This window comes from Crocodylus siamensis, chromosome 15 (genome assembly GCF_052110815.1).
Source record: "Crocodylus siamensis isolate JL-2025a chromosome 15, ASM5211081v1, whole genome shotgun sequence".
Lineage (NCBI taxonomy): Eukaryota > Metazoa > Chordata > Crocodylia > Crocodylidae > Crocodylus > Crocodylus siamensis.
The window spans coordinates 35,366,488-35,380,909 of NC_143409.1; the positions used below are offsets into that span (position 1 = coordinate 35,366,488).

At 43.7% G+C, this 14,422-nt stretch overlaps 1 protein-coding gene across 6 annotated transcripts in view; it reads left to right on the top strand.

Moving 5' to 3' along the window:
- The window catches only part of APBA2 (amyloid beta precursor protein binding family A member 2), a 246,059-nt gene that overhangs the window by 29,897 nt on the left and 201,740 nt on the right, over positions 1–14,422 (top strand). For 3 of the 6 annotated variants that reach the window (XM_090029872.1, XM_090029877.1, XM_090029873.1), the window contains one exon: positions 6,448–6,547. The exons of the other annotated variants lie outside the window; for them this stretch is intronic. The gene's annotated coding sequence lies outside the window, so the exon portion shown is untranslated. The remainder of the gene's footprint in view (positions 1–6,447; positions 6,548–14,422) is intronic. 6 annotated transcript variants of the gene reach the window in all.

Sequence of the window (14,422 nt, forward strand, 5' to 3'; positions counted from 1 at the left end):
ATCGGGAGAGAAGTATCACTAATTTTGGTAGCCCCATTTTGGGCAAGGAGATTTTGTTTTTTTGAGTTTTTCAAAATGGCACAAAGATCTTGTCTACTTTTCATCCAGAAAGTGTGGTATCACGAAGGTCCTATACACCAGAATCCAGGCAGTCTGAATCAAGTACCTGACCCCTTGAATTGAAGTCTCTGGACTTCTGTGAATATTATTTTTCAGTTGCTAGAAAAAACACACACAAGGACTTAAATGGGGAAACCTTAATCATGCCAAGAAAAGTGACTTATTTCTACATAAACATCAGTAGTAAGCTTCAAGCTAGACCTGACATTTGAGACCACTTAAGGGCAAATTGCTGATTTACCTAACCTTAGAGTAGCAGACAACTAGTGGATTTCATTTTATTCGGATGTCAAGTGTTCGAGACTGGTATTTCTTTTGCATTCTCAATTCATCCTCCATCTTCTCTATCCTCAGATCTTGCATGGTTCTCAGTGCCCTCCATTTTGAACCACTTGTGAAGTGTTTTTGTGCCAGGGTTCAAATTTGAATGAAAAAAGTCATATATTATTGCTTGATCTGTAGCCCTAGTGAGGCCCTCATTGGTGAATGTTTCTTCCCTACATGGGCGGGCCAGTAGGTGTTCCATAGTCTGAAAGTTTCCTCCACATTTCCACATGTTTGTGTTGTTATAGTGTCTTCACAGCTTTATGTTACATTTAGTGCTACTGACCTCTGTTTGGAGGTGATTCAAGCTTCTCTGTGTTGGCCAGTCAAGCTCTGTGTCTGAAGGGAGATGTTTAGCAGTTTAGATATTCATCCTAACTCCCTCATGGGTTATCTGTGATGGTAATTTTATTTGTGTGGCTGTGTGTTTCACCCAGTGGCTCTGTTGCAGAGCAGAAACATTTCTGTAATTTTTAGTTTACTGGGGGCCACATTATGGCGTTGTAACCTCTAATCTTTGATCTGCTGGGGGTGTTCTGTTTTGCTTGCTACTGCTCTCCTGATACCTGATGGGGCGATTCCAGCGAAGAAGTGGAAACAATTGATATTTGTTGGTTTACGACATCCAGTAGTGCACTTGCAGGTTTTGTTCGGCATAGTATCTGGCTTCTTTGCATGTGCTGGCCTTTCCCAAACTGGGCACGTGTATGCAGTTGCTGAATAACAAAGGGTTCAGGCAGAAATGGTAATTTTTGCCTGATCTATGTACAAAAAACAGTTTATAGCTGTAACCAAACAACAGGTACATGGCTGAAAACAGCTTAAAAAATGGCCGATTGGGTGAAAATCTGACCCCTCATTGCATGAGGTACCAGGTAAAGATGTTACAAAATGTAGCATCTTTTGTAACTTGTGTCTCTGAGCTCCCAGCCTGTTGCTGTTTTCAGAATGGGAGCAGACGGAGTTTAGTCTGGGGGGTTTCAGCCCTGCCTGAGGGATGAGGTGGGTGCATTGCAGCCCTCTCCTGAGATGAGGGGGGTCCAGTTCACCCACCCCACCCTTCAGCACCAGGTGGGCAGCCCCAAGAATGAGCTCCCTCCACGGCCCTTCCCCCTCCCATTCTGAAATCAGCGAGCACTGGCAGAGTCTGGCTGTTGCTATGGGAACTTGGCTGCAGGCTCCCAGCCTGGAACCAACTGTGAGCTGCTGTTTGGTCCAGGGTAACCGTGTAACTCAAAGCACTTTGCAGAACTTGTTCTTAGTTGCAGCTGGGAGCTGCACTTCTGTCTGCACCCAAAGTACAAGTGTAGTACATCGCTGGATTGGCCCCCGATTTGAAGATGTTGAGCTTCTTTTAATATGTTGTTCTGGGTACTAAGTGTGCTCTTTGTATAAAGCACATGTAGAAAAGACAAAAAGCTGGTGGTCTAGGGTCACCTCCAATTAGATAGGATTTGGACACTGCGTGAGAGCTATTCCATTCCAGATTAGGTTGCGTCACTTACTGGTATCTTGGTTCCAAAGGTGGAAAATACTTTATGGGTGATTATGGTATCTGTGTAACTATTAGGCATGTGCTAACTCTTTCTGTATCTGCACCTGCATATAGCTCCCCTGAGAAGATGCAGTGAAATAAATAGCAGTATCATGGATCTATAAACCACTCTACTAATAAGGGATGGATACATTGCCCTGTTCTTACTTGTAAATTTCATGTGTTGAAATAATGAGGTCCACCAGATCCAATCCACCCTTAATGGCCTGTATCCTGTCCTAAAATAACTGGAGCTCAGTTTTTCTCATTGAATTTCTTGCTCTGCAAAAGAATAGTCTTAATACTGAATTTTCCTTACTGGTGTAGAGTGGCTAGAGATCTCATAGGTCAATTGAAGTATCTCAACTTGTGAAATCTTACATTGAGCCATACTTCTCTACAATGTACATTTCTGGTTTTCCTCTAAAGCTGCATTGGGCAGAGACTTGATTATGAAGTTCTGTGGACCTCATTATTGCAAGAAAGGGAACTTCCTTAATATCTCCATCATGCAGCTAAGAATAAGGGAGTGTTGTTTTTCCCATTCAATTAATAAATGATTATTCTTTACCTGTACTGGCTTGGATTTCTCAGAAATAAATCTCCATTTAGCTGCTACCTGTGTTTCTAAATTATGTTTCTCTTTATGCTAATTATGTACTGTGGTGTTCATAACTCCTTTCAAATTAGTATAATCTGTCAATTTAGCTAGCATGCAGTTTGCAGCTATTCCAGGACATGGGTCCAAAAAGGGCCCACTGTAGTCCCATAGAAATTGATAGTAAGGGCCTGTAGGATGTAAGCCTATGAGGCTACTCATGGTAGTTAGAGATATCGGAAATCTTCCAAAACTTATTTTGATGAAGTTGAAAGAAGAACATAATGTTTTCACCCAGCCCAAATGTTAAGCAGTGCAATCAAAATGTTTTAAAAATATCTTGAGATTTGGAAAGAAAGTTTGAATTAAGTGACAGGCATCATTATAGAAAATTAATGCTGAAATAGGTGCAAGTGGGTATCAAACTGCATCCATCAGCTGATCTGTCTCAACCATAGAAGAGATTTTTCTTCAATAAAGGCTTCTTTAGGAGAAACTATACAGATCAAGAAATATATTTTGGGATAACATAAATGTGCATCTTTATTGCTATGGGATCTTAGTCATGTTTAGCAAAAGAAGCTTAAGTAGACATGGAAATAATTTTATATCTAGAATAGAGAAGGTTGAGATAGTAGGTCTGGAATAATGGCATTGCAAAACTAATACTAATGAGGCAGCTGTAGCTATTCTATCTTGCTCCATTAGCTCTACTGGCAAGGCTCTTAATACCTGTAATTCCCATTGAAGTAATTGGAAGGTGTGGGGCGTGTTTACTTTCCTGAGAACTAGAAGTTCTCTGTAGACACACGGTATTCTTCAGAAAACCACAGTATCTACAATGTATCTACAATATTCTAAATTCAGAGCTTCTTTTAACATTAATTTATAGTAAAAGATGATATTCTGAAATTACTCTGACTAGGTTAATGTGTCCAGTCCAGTGGTAAATTACTGCTTTTCTGAACTGCTTAGACTTGTATGTTGCAATTTACATTCTAAATTGTTTGACAGTGGGCTGATTTCTTTTATTGCTAAGCCAAATTAACTTTATCAGTGTCCTCTGTAGCTAAAGTCCTAGGAGTAAAAGGCAGCTGCGTGGAAGCCTTTTGGCTATCCTGTCCCAACACAGTTTATTTCATCATATTATTTTGTATTCAGCATGAGGAACAGATGAATTTGTCAGTTCACTGTTAAGTTGTACTGACACAGGTTTAACAGGATTATTTATTCTGCAGGATTTAATATCTGCTGCTCATTTGCTTAATATCACTAAGGACTTGTTCTTTCATTTGCAATTGATTTTCATTTGCAAAAAAAATCCTCATCATTAGACCTTCTGCTTTTCAGAAAGCTGAATGTCTGAGATATCCTGCAATTACTATATTCTTATTGTCATGAATTTTTATCTCAAATGGGCTATGCCAGTGTGTGTTCAATCAACATTATATATACTTTATACTTTCTAGACTTAATTGTTTTTGATTCCCTATTTAAATAGATAAATGAGCCTTGTGGTTTGATAAAGTAAATAACCTTGGATAAAGCACTGAATTTGGACTTCGTTGACAGAGCGTCCTGATTTCTTTTGCCCTCTTCAGATCAGTTTTGGATCTACAAGGTTTGTTTGGGCCAGTGATATAGTTGGGAGAGCTGTTAGATAAGCTTTTGTTCCCAAAGGAACAAAATACCCTCCTTGGGTTTGGGGAAGAAGCAGATACAGTCTAAGCTAAGTACCAGATGAAGCAATGACGTTTATGTAGCTCCCTTATGTAAATGAAAATAGTTGAATAAAAGGGGAGGGGCCAGCATCTTAGACTGTAGTATATGTTTCTTTCCTAGACTTGAAGGGCATTTTGTTTCCAAAAGCCTGTTTAACTTCTCCCACCAATACAGTTGGCCCAATAAATGGTATTACTCACCAAACCTGCTTCTTGTATATTTCTTGGACTATCACCACTATTACAACCACAATCCTACTACAATTTTTTTATTAGCATGCTAAGCGTCTGTGGAGTTGAGCTACTGCATTACAAGCTTCTAGAATGAATGATAAATGAGACGCACACACTTGTTCTTTAGAATAGAAACAAAACAAAATAAAGTGCTGTTTATTCTTGAGACTGGCTGCTTGTATGATGAAACCTAAAGCCCAGGACAGGTTATCAACAAGGTAGGAATAGTAGTCTACTCCATCAAAGTCCTCTATTCATGGAAATAAGGGAAAAATGATATTTATTGGTACAGTATTGGGATCTTATATTCTGGGCAAACAGGTTACTACAGGGGACAAAACATACTTAGCTTGTATGTACCTGAACGTAGTCATGAGCAGAGACTTGAGTTTTCTGTTTCTGACAGAAAAAACGCGGAAAAACCTGGATTTTCTCTTTTTAAGGAGAAAGATATAGGTTAAGGTGGGTTTCTCCTTGCAGGCTGGCAGAGTTCCAGCTTGCAAGGGGCTGGGGGGAGTGGGAGGAGGGCAGTCTGGCAAGGGGCGCTCATACACACGCACATGGCCACCAGGCAGCCTGGAGAGCAGCCTGACAGATAAGTCTGAGGGTCGGGGGGATGGGAAGAGGCCATCACAGTGAGGGAGGGAGGGAGTTGGGCAAGGCTGGGGCTGGGGCTGCTGCCCAACCTGGGCAGTGCGTGGGGCTTGGGGCCTGGGGCCAGAATGCATGGCCACAGGGCCCAGGCAGGAAGTGGGGCAGGGCCATGGGTGGCGCATCTGGGGCAGCTGGCTCCCCACCACTGTGCACATTCCCGGGGGAAGCATGGAGGCATATGCCTCTTAGATTTGTGTGGGGTGGGTGCTGGCTCCCCACTGTGGGCTTGGGCTCCCTGCCCTACCCCCGGAGCCTCTGTGGCCTGGTGAGTGAGACCCGGCACGGCAGGGCAAAGTGGGACTTGGCGGGGAATCTTGATGCAAGTCCCGCACTGCCATGGCAAGGTTCCCCCTGCCTTCCTGGCAGCAGCAGGGGCAGAAGCCCATGCCACCACCCTCACTGCGGTGAAGTGGGTAGGTGGTGCCTCACTATGGCAGCTCAGGGGTTGCGGAGGCAGCATCGAGCTTCCCCACCCAGTCCTGCTCTGCCCTGCCGCACCAGGTCTTGCATGCCCAGTGTTGGATTTAGGCACAAGCTAAGGAAGCTGCAGCTTAGGGCCTCACATTATAAGGGGCCTCTAAGCTAAGCCCTGGACTTGGGTCCCTGGCCCCATAGCCCTGGCAGCTGGGGGGAGGGCTGGTGAGCCATGGGTGGGGACTGAGGGGCAGTAGCAGGGCTTGGGGCTGTGGATGGGGAATGAGGGACAATGGCAGGGGCAGGGCACTGGCATATTGGGGCTGCTCAGTGCCACAAACCAGTGAGCTGGGGACAGCTGCAGCTGGACCTGTGTCCTGGTGAGTGAAGGGAGCAGAGAGAATGCTGATTTTTTCCATGATAAAAAATCCAAAATAAATGTCAAAATTTTATAGGTATTTAGAATATATTTTACTATAGTGACTGAGGCACTGGTAGGCTTCAAATTACTTTAAAATTGTAAATATATCAATAAAACATTGTTAAACTAATACCTATATATAGTGGCATTTCATTTTAATTGCAGATTTGGGGGTTTTTAATTGGAGAATTTGGGGTGTTTTTATCAGAGAGTTTGCAGTCTTAAAACAGGGAAAACCAGGACCCTGGTCATGAGCTTGCACAGTCTGACACATTGGTGCCTTATAGCTTTATTATTCATCTTAGCAGTCTGGTTTTGCCTGTCAATTTGTGCAACTTATACCACTTTTTTTATGAACAGCATTTTTCAGTGTTCAACATTAGTCCTTAAAATTGATTTTTACCCTCTTTTTGTTTTGCATTGCCAGTCTTTTCTTGCCTGCTGAGCTACCCTATTTCAGATTGTACTGGATCCAGATTTGCCAGTTCCATAGAGGAGAACAGGAGCTCTCCGAGACTTTGCATGCAGTAAGTGACAACCTTGCATAGCAGGATGTTTAACCCTTTAAAATGCAAGAGTAGAAAATGAAATCAAAATCTGAGTCTCTTGCCTGATATGCTGTGTTTAATTTAGTCAAATCTTTATGCTGTTTTTAAAGAAATGCTGCCAGCTCTTCTGTAATTAAAACTTTACATTATTTTATTTATACTGCACTGCAGTGGTTGGATTCCAAGTGATACAAACCTTAAGGATTTTTGAAGACATGGAGCTTGTTAATGTTAATGTCTTACAAACTTGAAAATAGCACTTCTTTCTACTGGTGGTTTTATCCCATTCCATTTTGGCAACAACTACGCTATGCTGGTTTAAAATCTGTGAGAGCTATTCTAAATTTCTGGTGCATTTTAAACACAAGCAGTTTGTAGTCCAATGACAAGATGTCTTGGTTTGATCTTTCTGAGCTGAAATGCTGTGAGCTATCAAAAATGCAATCCAAGAATGTCACACAATCCTAGCTATTATAAGACTACAGTCCTTTGGGTTTAGTCAGAGCTCACACTGCACTTGATTGTCTCCAGGCTGTGAACAACTGAAGAAAGGTACAATTTCTTTCTTTTTATATTAATGACACTTCCTCTGCTTCACTTAGGTCTATGGAATGTATTGTAAGTTGCAACATACTGCAGTTTTAAAAACATGGGGTTTTTTAGTGCTCCAAAAACACAAGTATTTTATGGACTTGCTTCTATATTTCATTGCCATACTCTGTATCCTGCATGACCTTGGAAAATTATAGGCATGTATACACATGCTCTGGGGTTATGTGTGTATAGTGGGGGCAGGGAGCTGTTTTAATTAGAGCAGCCTGCAGCATCTCATGTATTCAGCATCCTGCACTTCAAAATGGTGTTGGGGCACTTCAACTAAAGCTCATTCAATGAGCCCCTGCTGCCATTTTGAAACATGGGGACCATGAATGACTGGTGCCTCTTGCGACTGGGGGGGCACCAGGGCGGCAAGAGGGTACTAGAGCTGCCGCCGCCTGTGTCAGTGGTTGGGGGGGGCGTCGGATGGCGAGTGGGAACTACGTGTAGCCGCCGTCCGCACGGTAGGTGGTAGTGAGTGGTAAGTGGGGACTGCTCACAGCTGCCGGCGGCTGCGTCAGCAGCAAGTGGGGGGCAGCAACCACCCGCAGAAGCTGGCGGCGGCTTTGGCAGTGGCCAATCTCAGGGAGGGCACATGCCCCCCTGTGTCCCCTCTACGCATTGCCTATGATGGGGATGCTGAATACATGTGACAGCAAAACTGCTGGAGCATTCTAGTTAAATTAAGTGAGTCTGCTCGGACACATTACAATTAGAGTGCATCGGGGCAGGCATCCTGCATGTGTACAGGCAGTCTGTGAATGCAAACGAATTAGTGTTATTCTACTGCCTGAATCAGAGAGCAGGTAAAATCATGTATGGGTCTATGCAAATGATCTTCACTTCTTGCATGATATAGTCATACTTTGCAGCATCTTCCTGGATTCCTAGTATGTGAAGAGATAGAAAGAGGTGGGAGCAGGGCTAGTGGAACTACCTGTTCTCCTGAACCTATGTGGTGAGATGCTTCAGCAGCCACTGCAGGGCTGTGAGGTTAAACAAAACAAAACAAAACAAAAGCACTTCTCGTTTGGATCTGACAAATCTCCCTAGTGCACGGCATGCATGTTTTCTGCTGTGCTCAGGACATACCATTTGACCTTGAAAGAAGATAAAGTCCCATGAACCTTCAGACAGGTTCCTGGACCACTAATACTACTATTAGGTACTTTTGTATGGAGAGGTGCCTGAACTTTTTATTTGAAAGAGGAAATTAATTCCTAAATGTAAGATGGAAATCTGATTTCTTAGTGCTGTATGCTGAATGTGCTAACTAGAAATGTTTGTGTCTCAGCTGAGCCTGGCAAGAATTGCTCAGTTGTGCTTCAGTCTCAAAGCTTGGAATCAGACTATTCATGAGGCATCTTGTACTACATAGTGCAGTGCCCCAGGGGCATTATATTAATATTCTATCTGTGATTGTAGCTAGTAGTTAATTTATCATTTTGCAGTGAGAAACAAGAGGCTAAATTACTGATTAATTATAATCAAGCTTTCAAAGTGTTCATATACATGCTGAAGTAGAAGTATGAATACACTGCTGACCACCTTTTGCCAGTTTACCTGTAAGCTATTCTAGTGGTGGTACAATTAGTTACCATCCACACAGTATTTACTGGTGTTAATTTTTTTTGAAACATTGGTAACTTTATTTCAGCTAATTAAGTGTTTATAGCTGACACAGGGGGTATTTAATGTATGCAATCTTCCAAGTTTAACAGAGGGAAATAAAGGAATTCTTAGGTTGTTTTTTGTGGCAAAGTCATTTCTAGTGCAATATTTTCAACTATTACAGAAATTTAAACAAAACAGTGCTTTATTCTTTTAGTAGAAAGGACAGGAAAAGTTCAGTTACTACAGTGCATCCAGAAGGACAAGTTAAAACATTACCAGTAAACTAAACAGTTTAAAAAATTGCATTTTTAAGAAGATTTATCCCCTAGCTCTTGAGAAACCTTCAGGAAAATACCATTAAGAAATGGTCTGAAATACTAATTTGATATGCAATTATCAAATTAAATAGAAGTAAACTTAAGTATGTGGTCTTTTAAGGCCAGACCCAGTACTAGACAAAAATAGTACTACTACTATTATTAATATTTAGATTTATATCCCACTCCATCCAGAGGCTCAGAGCAGCTTACAATAGATGACAAACAGCAGCAGTAGATTCCCCAAATGACACCTTAAGATGAGAAAACTCCACTCTGCCACTGTTGAGAGCAAATCCTTGGGCAAATCCCAACCCCCACTCACATTTAGGTATATGGGCTCTATTGCTATGTTACCTTTTACCCTCTCTGCCCTCTCTCTCCTTGTTTAATACTCACTTGTTGCATCTTGTTTTAAGTTACAGTATCTGCATGCAATACAGTGCATCCCCAGAGGCAGCCATGGGTGGCACCCACTGGTGGTTATACTACACCCATTCTACTCCAACTCCCTGATTTGATCTGTCACTCTCACCTACCATGCCTTGATGTTTGGGTTAATATATATTTTTAGGAGGCTGCCTGCAGAGAACTGGAGTTTGGCCTTTGGTGCGTTGCTCCATCCTGCTCACCATCAGTCTGCCCAATCCTCACACCCTAGGCAAAGCAGACCTCTGCCTCCCTCTCTGCCTTCTCCTCCTGGGCCCCTGGCCTCATCTCACTAGGGTCTAGGCTTCAGTCTGTCTTTCTCCCACTGGGTCTCCTGGCCCTGTCTGGGCTTCAGCATCTCCCCCAGGCTTAAGGCCCTTGCAGCCTGCTGGGTCCCAGACCCTTGCAGGGCTCTATCTGGGCATTAGTCCCTCCTAACACCCATGGCCTCCTGCTCCCTCGTAAGCCACTCCAAACCTCATACTTAATATAAACCCCAAAACGAAAACAAAACTTATAACATCTTCTGTTTACAGCTTCCCTACAGAGCTCCTACGCTCATGAGGACCTGAGTCAGACTATCCTCCTCGCCTTGTGCAGTGTTGCTAAGTCTGCTTATAATACATGGAATTGGGCTTGTTCTTTTAAAAAGTTGCTTTAATTCTTTGAGAGTTGTGGGTTGATAGACGGCCCTGCTCCCCTCTCTTTGAAGTGGGGTTGGCTTTTGGGCTTGTTTTTAAAGGCAGTGCTGCTTTTTTTTTCCCTTGTGAGACTTGGCAGCACTGACTTTGTGCTTGGGCTTATATGGCCCTTGGTTTCTCCCCCTCGGGTCACCTGACCTGGCTTTTGGAAAACAGCCCAGGCGCTGCCAGTTCCAAGGTTGCCATGGGACCTCTCAATCCCCTCACTTGCTGCTCAGAGCCATGCAGCTCTGCATTTCCCCAGCCGGGCTCCTGCTTCCTTCTAGTCACTCCTGCTTCCTTTCAGTAGCAGAGTTAAGGACCCCCTGCTACACTGCACGACTGAGCAAGGGCTCGTCTCACTCTACATGTTTGTACAGAAACTGGTACAATAGCACTTTGATCTTGAGAGAACCTTTGAGTGCGTCCCTTGCTCCGCCACTGCCAGCCCAAGTTAGCCAGACTTGGCATGCTAGGTCCGACCCAGTATACCAGGTCCAGAGCTCTATGTCAGGTTGGACTTGGCACACTGGCTCCAGCTGCATACCAACCCTGCGTTCCAACCCAAACCAGTGCGTGGATGGGGATGACACCCACGCACACAGAGGTCTGGAACTTCAGCAGTGGCGCAGGGGACCAGTGGCAATGTTAATTGCTCTGACTCCCAGAGCCATGGCAATTAATACTGCCACCTACCCCCACCAAATGTCCAGACCTGTGGTGATCCCTTTTCCTTGCATATAATGCATATCCCAGTTTCGGTGAGGGTTTGGCTGGGATGTAGGCAGTCAGGCCTGCGGGTAGGCCCTGAAGGGCAACCAGGATGTGAGCTAAGTGGGATTAAAGATTACTGGGGCCTTAGGTCTGGGTCCCAATCAGCAGAGCAGAGGATTCAGGGCTGGGTCCTAGGAGAACCAAGAGGGAAAGCCAAGAGACGTAGTCCAGAGTGCATGCTGGGATCAGAAGCTAAGAGAATCCGAGAGCCAGGTACCAAGTTTGAGAGAAGATTCAAGAGCAGGGTCAGGGTCAGGAAAAGCCAGAGCTGAGGCAGGAGGCAGGAGAACAAGAGACAGCAGGGAGTACAAAGCTTGCCGGAGCAGACAGAGGCATGCCTGCATGTTGTCAAGGCATGCCTGTAGCCTGAGGCTGCAGTCTGCTTAAAAGGACTGAGCAGCACTCTGGTTACAGGGAACTGGGGCAGTTGTATTAGCCTGGGATGAAAGTCAAGTATGGAAACTCAAGAGTTCAGCCCAGCTGGGTCTGATTTGACCAGAGTCTCTGACAGTTTCCCCCAACTGTGTTTTGGGGGGAGCCCCAAGGTGCAGATTATATGAGAGAAAATACAGTAAATGTTGTACGTCAGTGGTTGGCCAATAGTGCTTGATGTCCAATCATGAGTGTTCCACAAGATGTCTTAAAAATGGCTCCTGTTTGCTTTCTGGTTTTTTAATCCTTAGAGTTTCTGTTTTAAGCTGTCTCTGTAATGGGAGAGCTAGAGAAGTGTTTCATTTAATAAAATAAGAGTTGCCACAGCTCCCTTTGGCTATACCACTTTCCACACATGCTGTATTTTCTGCGATTTTTAGCATATGCTATTTTATTGGTTTAAACTATGCTGAGGTGTATGGATGTAATTTCTGAGGCAGGTATATCCTGGTCCTGGTGTTCCCAGGTTGCATGGTTTTGCAAGAGGGTACTTTGTGCTTTTCCCAGCTTTTACTATGTGCCCCAGGCTGTATCCAGGTCATGGGGATTTGTTGTAGGCTGGAACCAGCCTAAGGCACAAGGAAGTGGTGGTGGCAGTAGCAGCAACAGCTCCGGCTTTGACCCATGGCACATGGCAATGCAATGGTGGCAACCCCAGTTCCAGCATGGGGCAGACATCAGGGCTATCAGCCAGAGTGGTATGGCTGCAGCAGTGGTGACAGGTGAAGCAGCTGGAGGGTGACTGGGGCTGTGTCAGCACTTTCTCACCCTCTTGTTATTGATCACCATGTCCACTGGGGCCTGAAATCCCTGAATTCTGTGGCAGGCCATTCCCCTTGCCAGTTCCCCCAACTTATGATGGCCTGCCAGTAGTCATGCGGGTCAGATACAGTGGTTCCATGGGCCAGATCTAGCCTGCAGGCTGTGTGTGACACCCCTGCCCTATAGTACTTGATTCCACTCTGTTATACGGGGAGGGATGAAGAGGGCAAAGAATATGGCAATCTTTCTTGCCCCCACTCACAGCTGTGCTGTGAAGACATCTTTCAGCAACCACTCAAGCTATCTTGTTGCTTTCTGAGGGAAATGCTTAGCCATGACCCTCTTAACTCTCAGGTTCTTGTTCTTTCAAATAAACTGCTGCATGCTCCTGTAGAGCCTAACACAGCCTGGCTTAGAATATATTCATTAATTTATGTATCGGAAGACATACAGTTGTTTTAGGGTTATGGCTGGGCTTGGCCTTGAGCTTGTGGGGGTGACTAATTAACCAAAAAAAAGCTTGCCTGTCAGAGGTAGCTGTTCTAGTGGAGACTGCTTCTGACAGCTTCTTACCTAGCCTTGTACTCTTCGTGTCTACCAACAGCTTCCTTTTTAAAACTTTAAAAAAATTTTTTTTATTGAGGGTTGACCTTAAGGTCCCTCTCAATTGGTCCAAGCCAAATGAACTGCGCTGCATATATGTTACAGGGATGGCAATAAAGCTAGCCACATCATGCTGCTTATTTCTTGAGCACTGCTCTAAGATGCATCTCATAGTCCCATGTGGAACCTTTCTAGGATTCAGTCCATGGATTACTTGTCTGTACTTAAGGGCAGTAAAGGGAGGAAGTGTAGTACAGAAGAGCTGGAAGATGGGAACAGAAAATTGTGGGTTTGGTGCTGGAGGACTTCATGTGCTCAAGGACTGTAGTGCCTGCATAGGTCCTGAATACATTACAGGAAGGCAGCTCTTAAATATAAGGTTAGGGGCAGATGAACTATTGTCTTCTAGTAAAAGGAGATGATACTTTTCTGTGCATTAGCTATTTCATGGAAACCAGCTGAGTATACACTCTTACCCTGTGCTAGATGAAAGCTAGACTTTTAGGTTAAGTACCGACAGTCAAAAACCCTGAGGCTGAATTGATTCAATCTTCACAGGTTAGTTTAAGCTGCGTAGATTGAACCAATAAGCAAGTGAACAGGCATTCATTTTTTATTCCAGAAATACATCCACATGCAGTGGCCCATGCCAGAAGGTGTGGGGCACTAGAGCATACCTTCCTGCTCTGTTGGAGCAGAGAGCTTGAATCTGGAGGGGATCTGGGGCAGAAGTTCAATAAACTGATTTAACTTAAATCAGTTAAGACTGATACTACATCCATCCAGGTTTATCTTAAACCAGTTTCAGCCATTTTGAAAGCATTTTATGTGCACTGAATTTCTGTTGTGTTACAGATTTGAATCACTTTCCAATCTTTTGTAGTGGGTTATGTGTAATTTCTGTCCCTAGCCTTACAGAAGGCTAAGCTACTGCAATTTAGCTTTCCCCTGCCATGAGATAAGAGCCTGCACATGAAATGTTACTATGGTGTAGCTCATGTGTAGTAAATCCTCTCCCCCTTTTAAGTGTACACATGCCCTGAGTAGAGAAATAGCCAATGTGTCCCTTCATCGGAGGAGAAATGATGTCTAATAGTTTGCTTTCTGTACCAGATGTTTTGGGAGTGGACTATGCTGAGATCCTGCCCAGGCACTAGATGGCTGTATTAGTAATTGAAGATGGTCCCTGGCAGCTACTCTGTTCTACCTTCGGGGGAAGATTTTACCCTGACCATTGATCTGAAGTGTAGAGTGTTTGATAATTATACAAATGGGTCTGATTCTTCTTTCTCAGCTTTGTAAATTGTGATAGACACAATGCTGAGTGGAGCAAATGAGATCACATTTGAGCACAGCATTGCTTGTACTGGGTCAAATTCATTCTTCTAAAGTGAACAATCCATATGTCTATGAACAAAATAAAATGCTTGGGAGGATTTCCATGTTATTTCTGTTCTCCCCATCACTGTATCCTGAGATTAAGGCTTGTTTTTATTGCTTTTAAGAGTTGCTATTCAAAATCTTTAATGTTTGAAAATAGATGAGGTATAAACTTTTAAAATCTTTCAAGATGCTTTAGATTAAGGAGAAGACTATCTTTTAACAGAGCTGCTTTGGATTCTTGAATAATGTAGTGAAAAAATAAA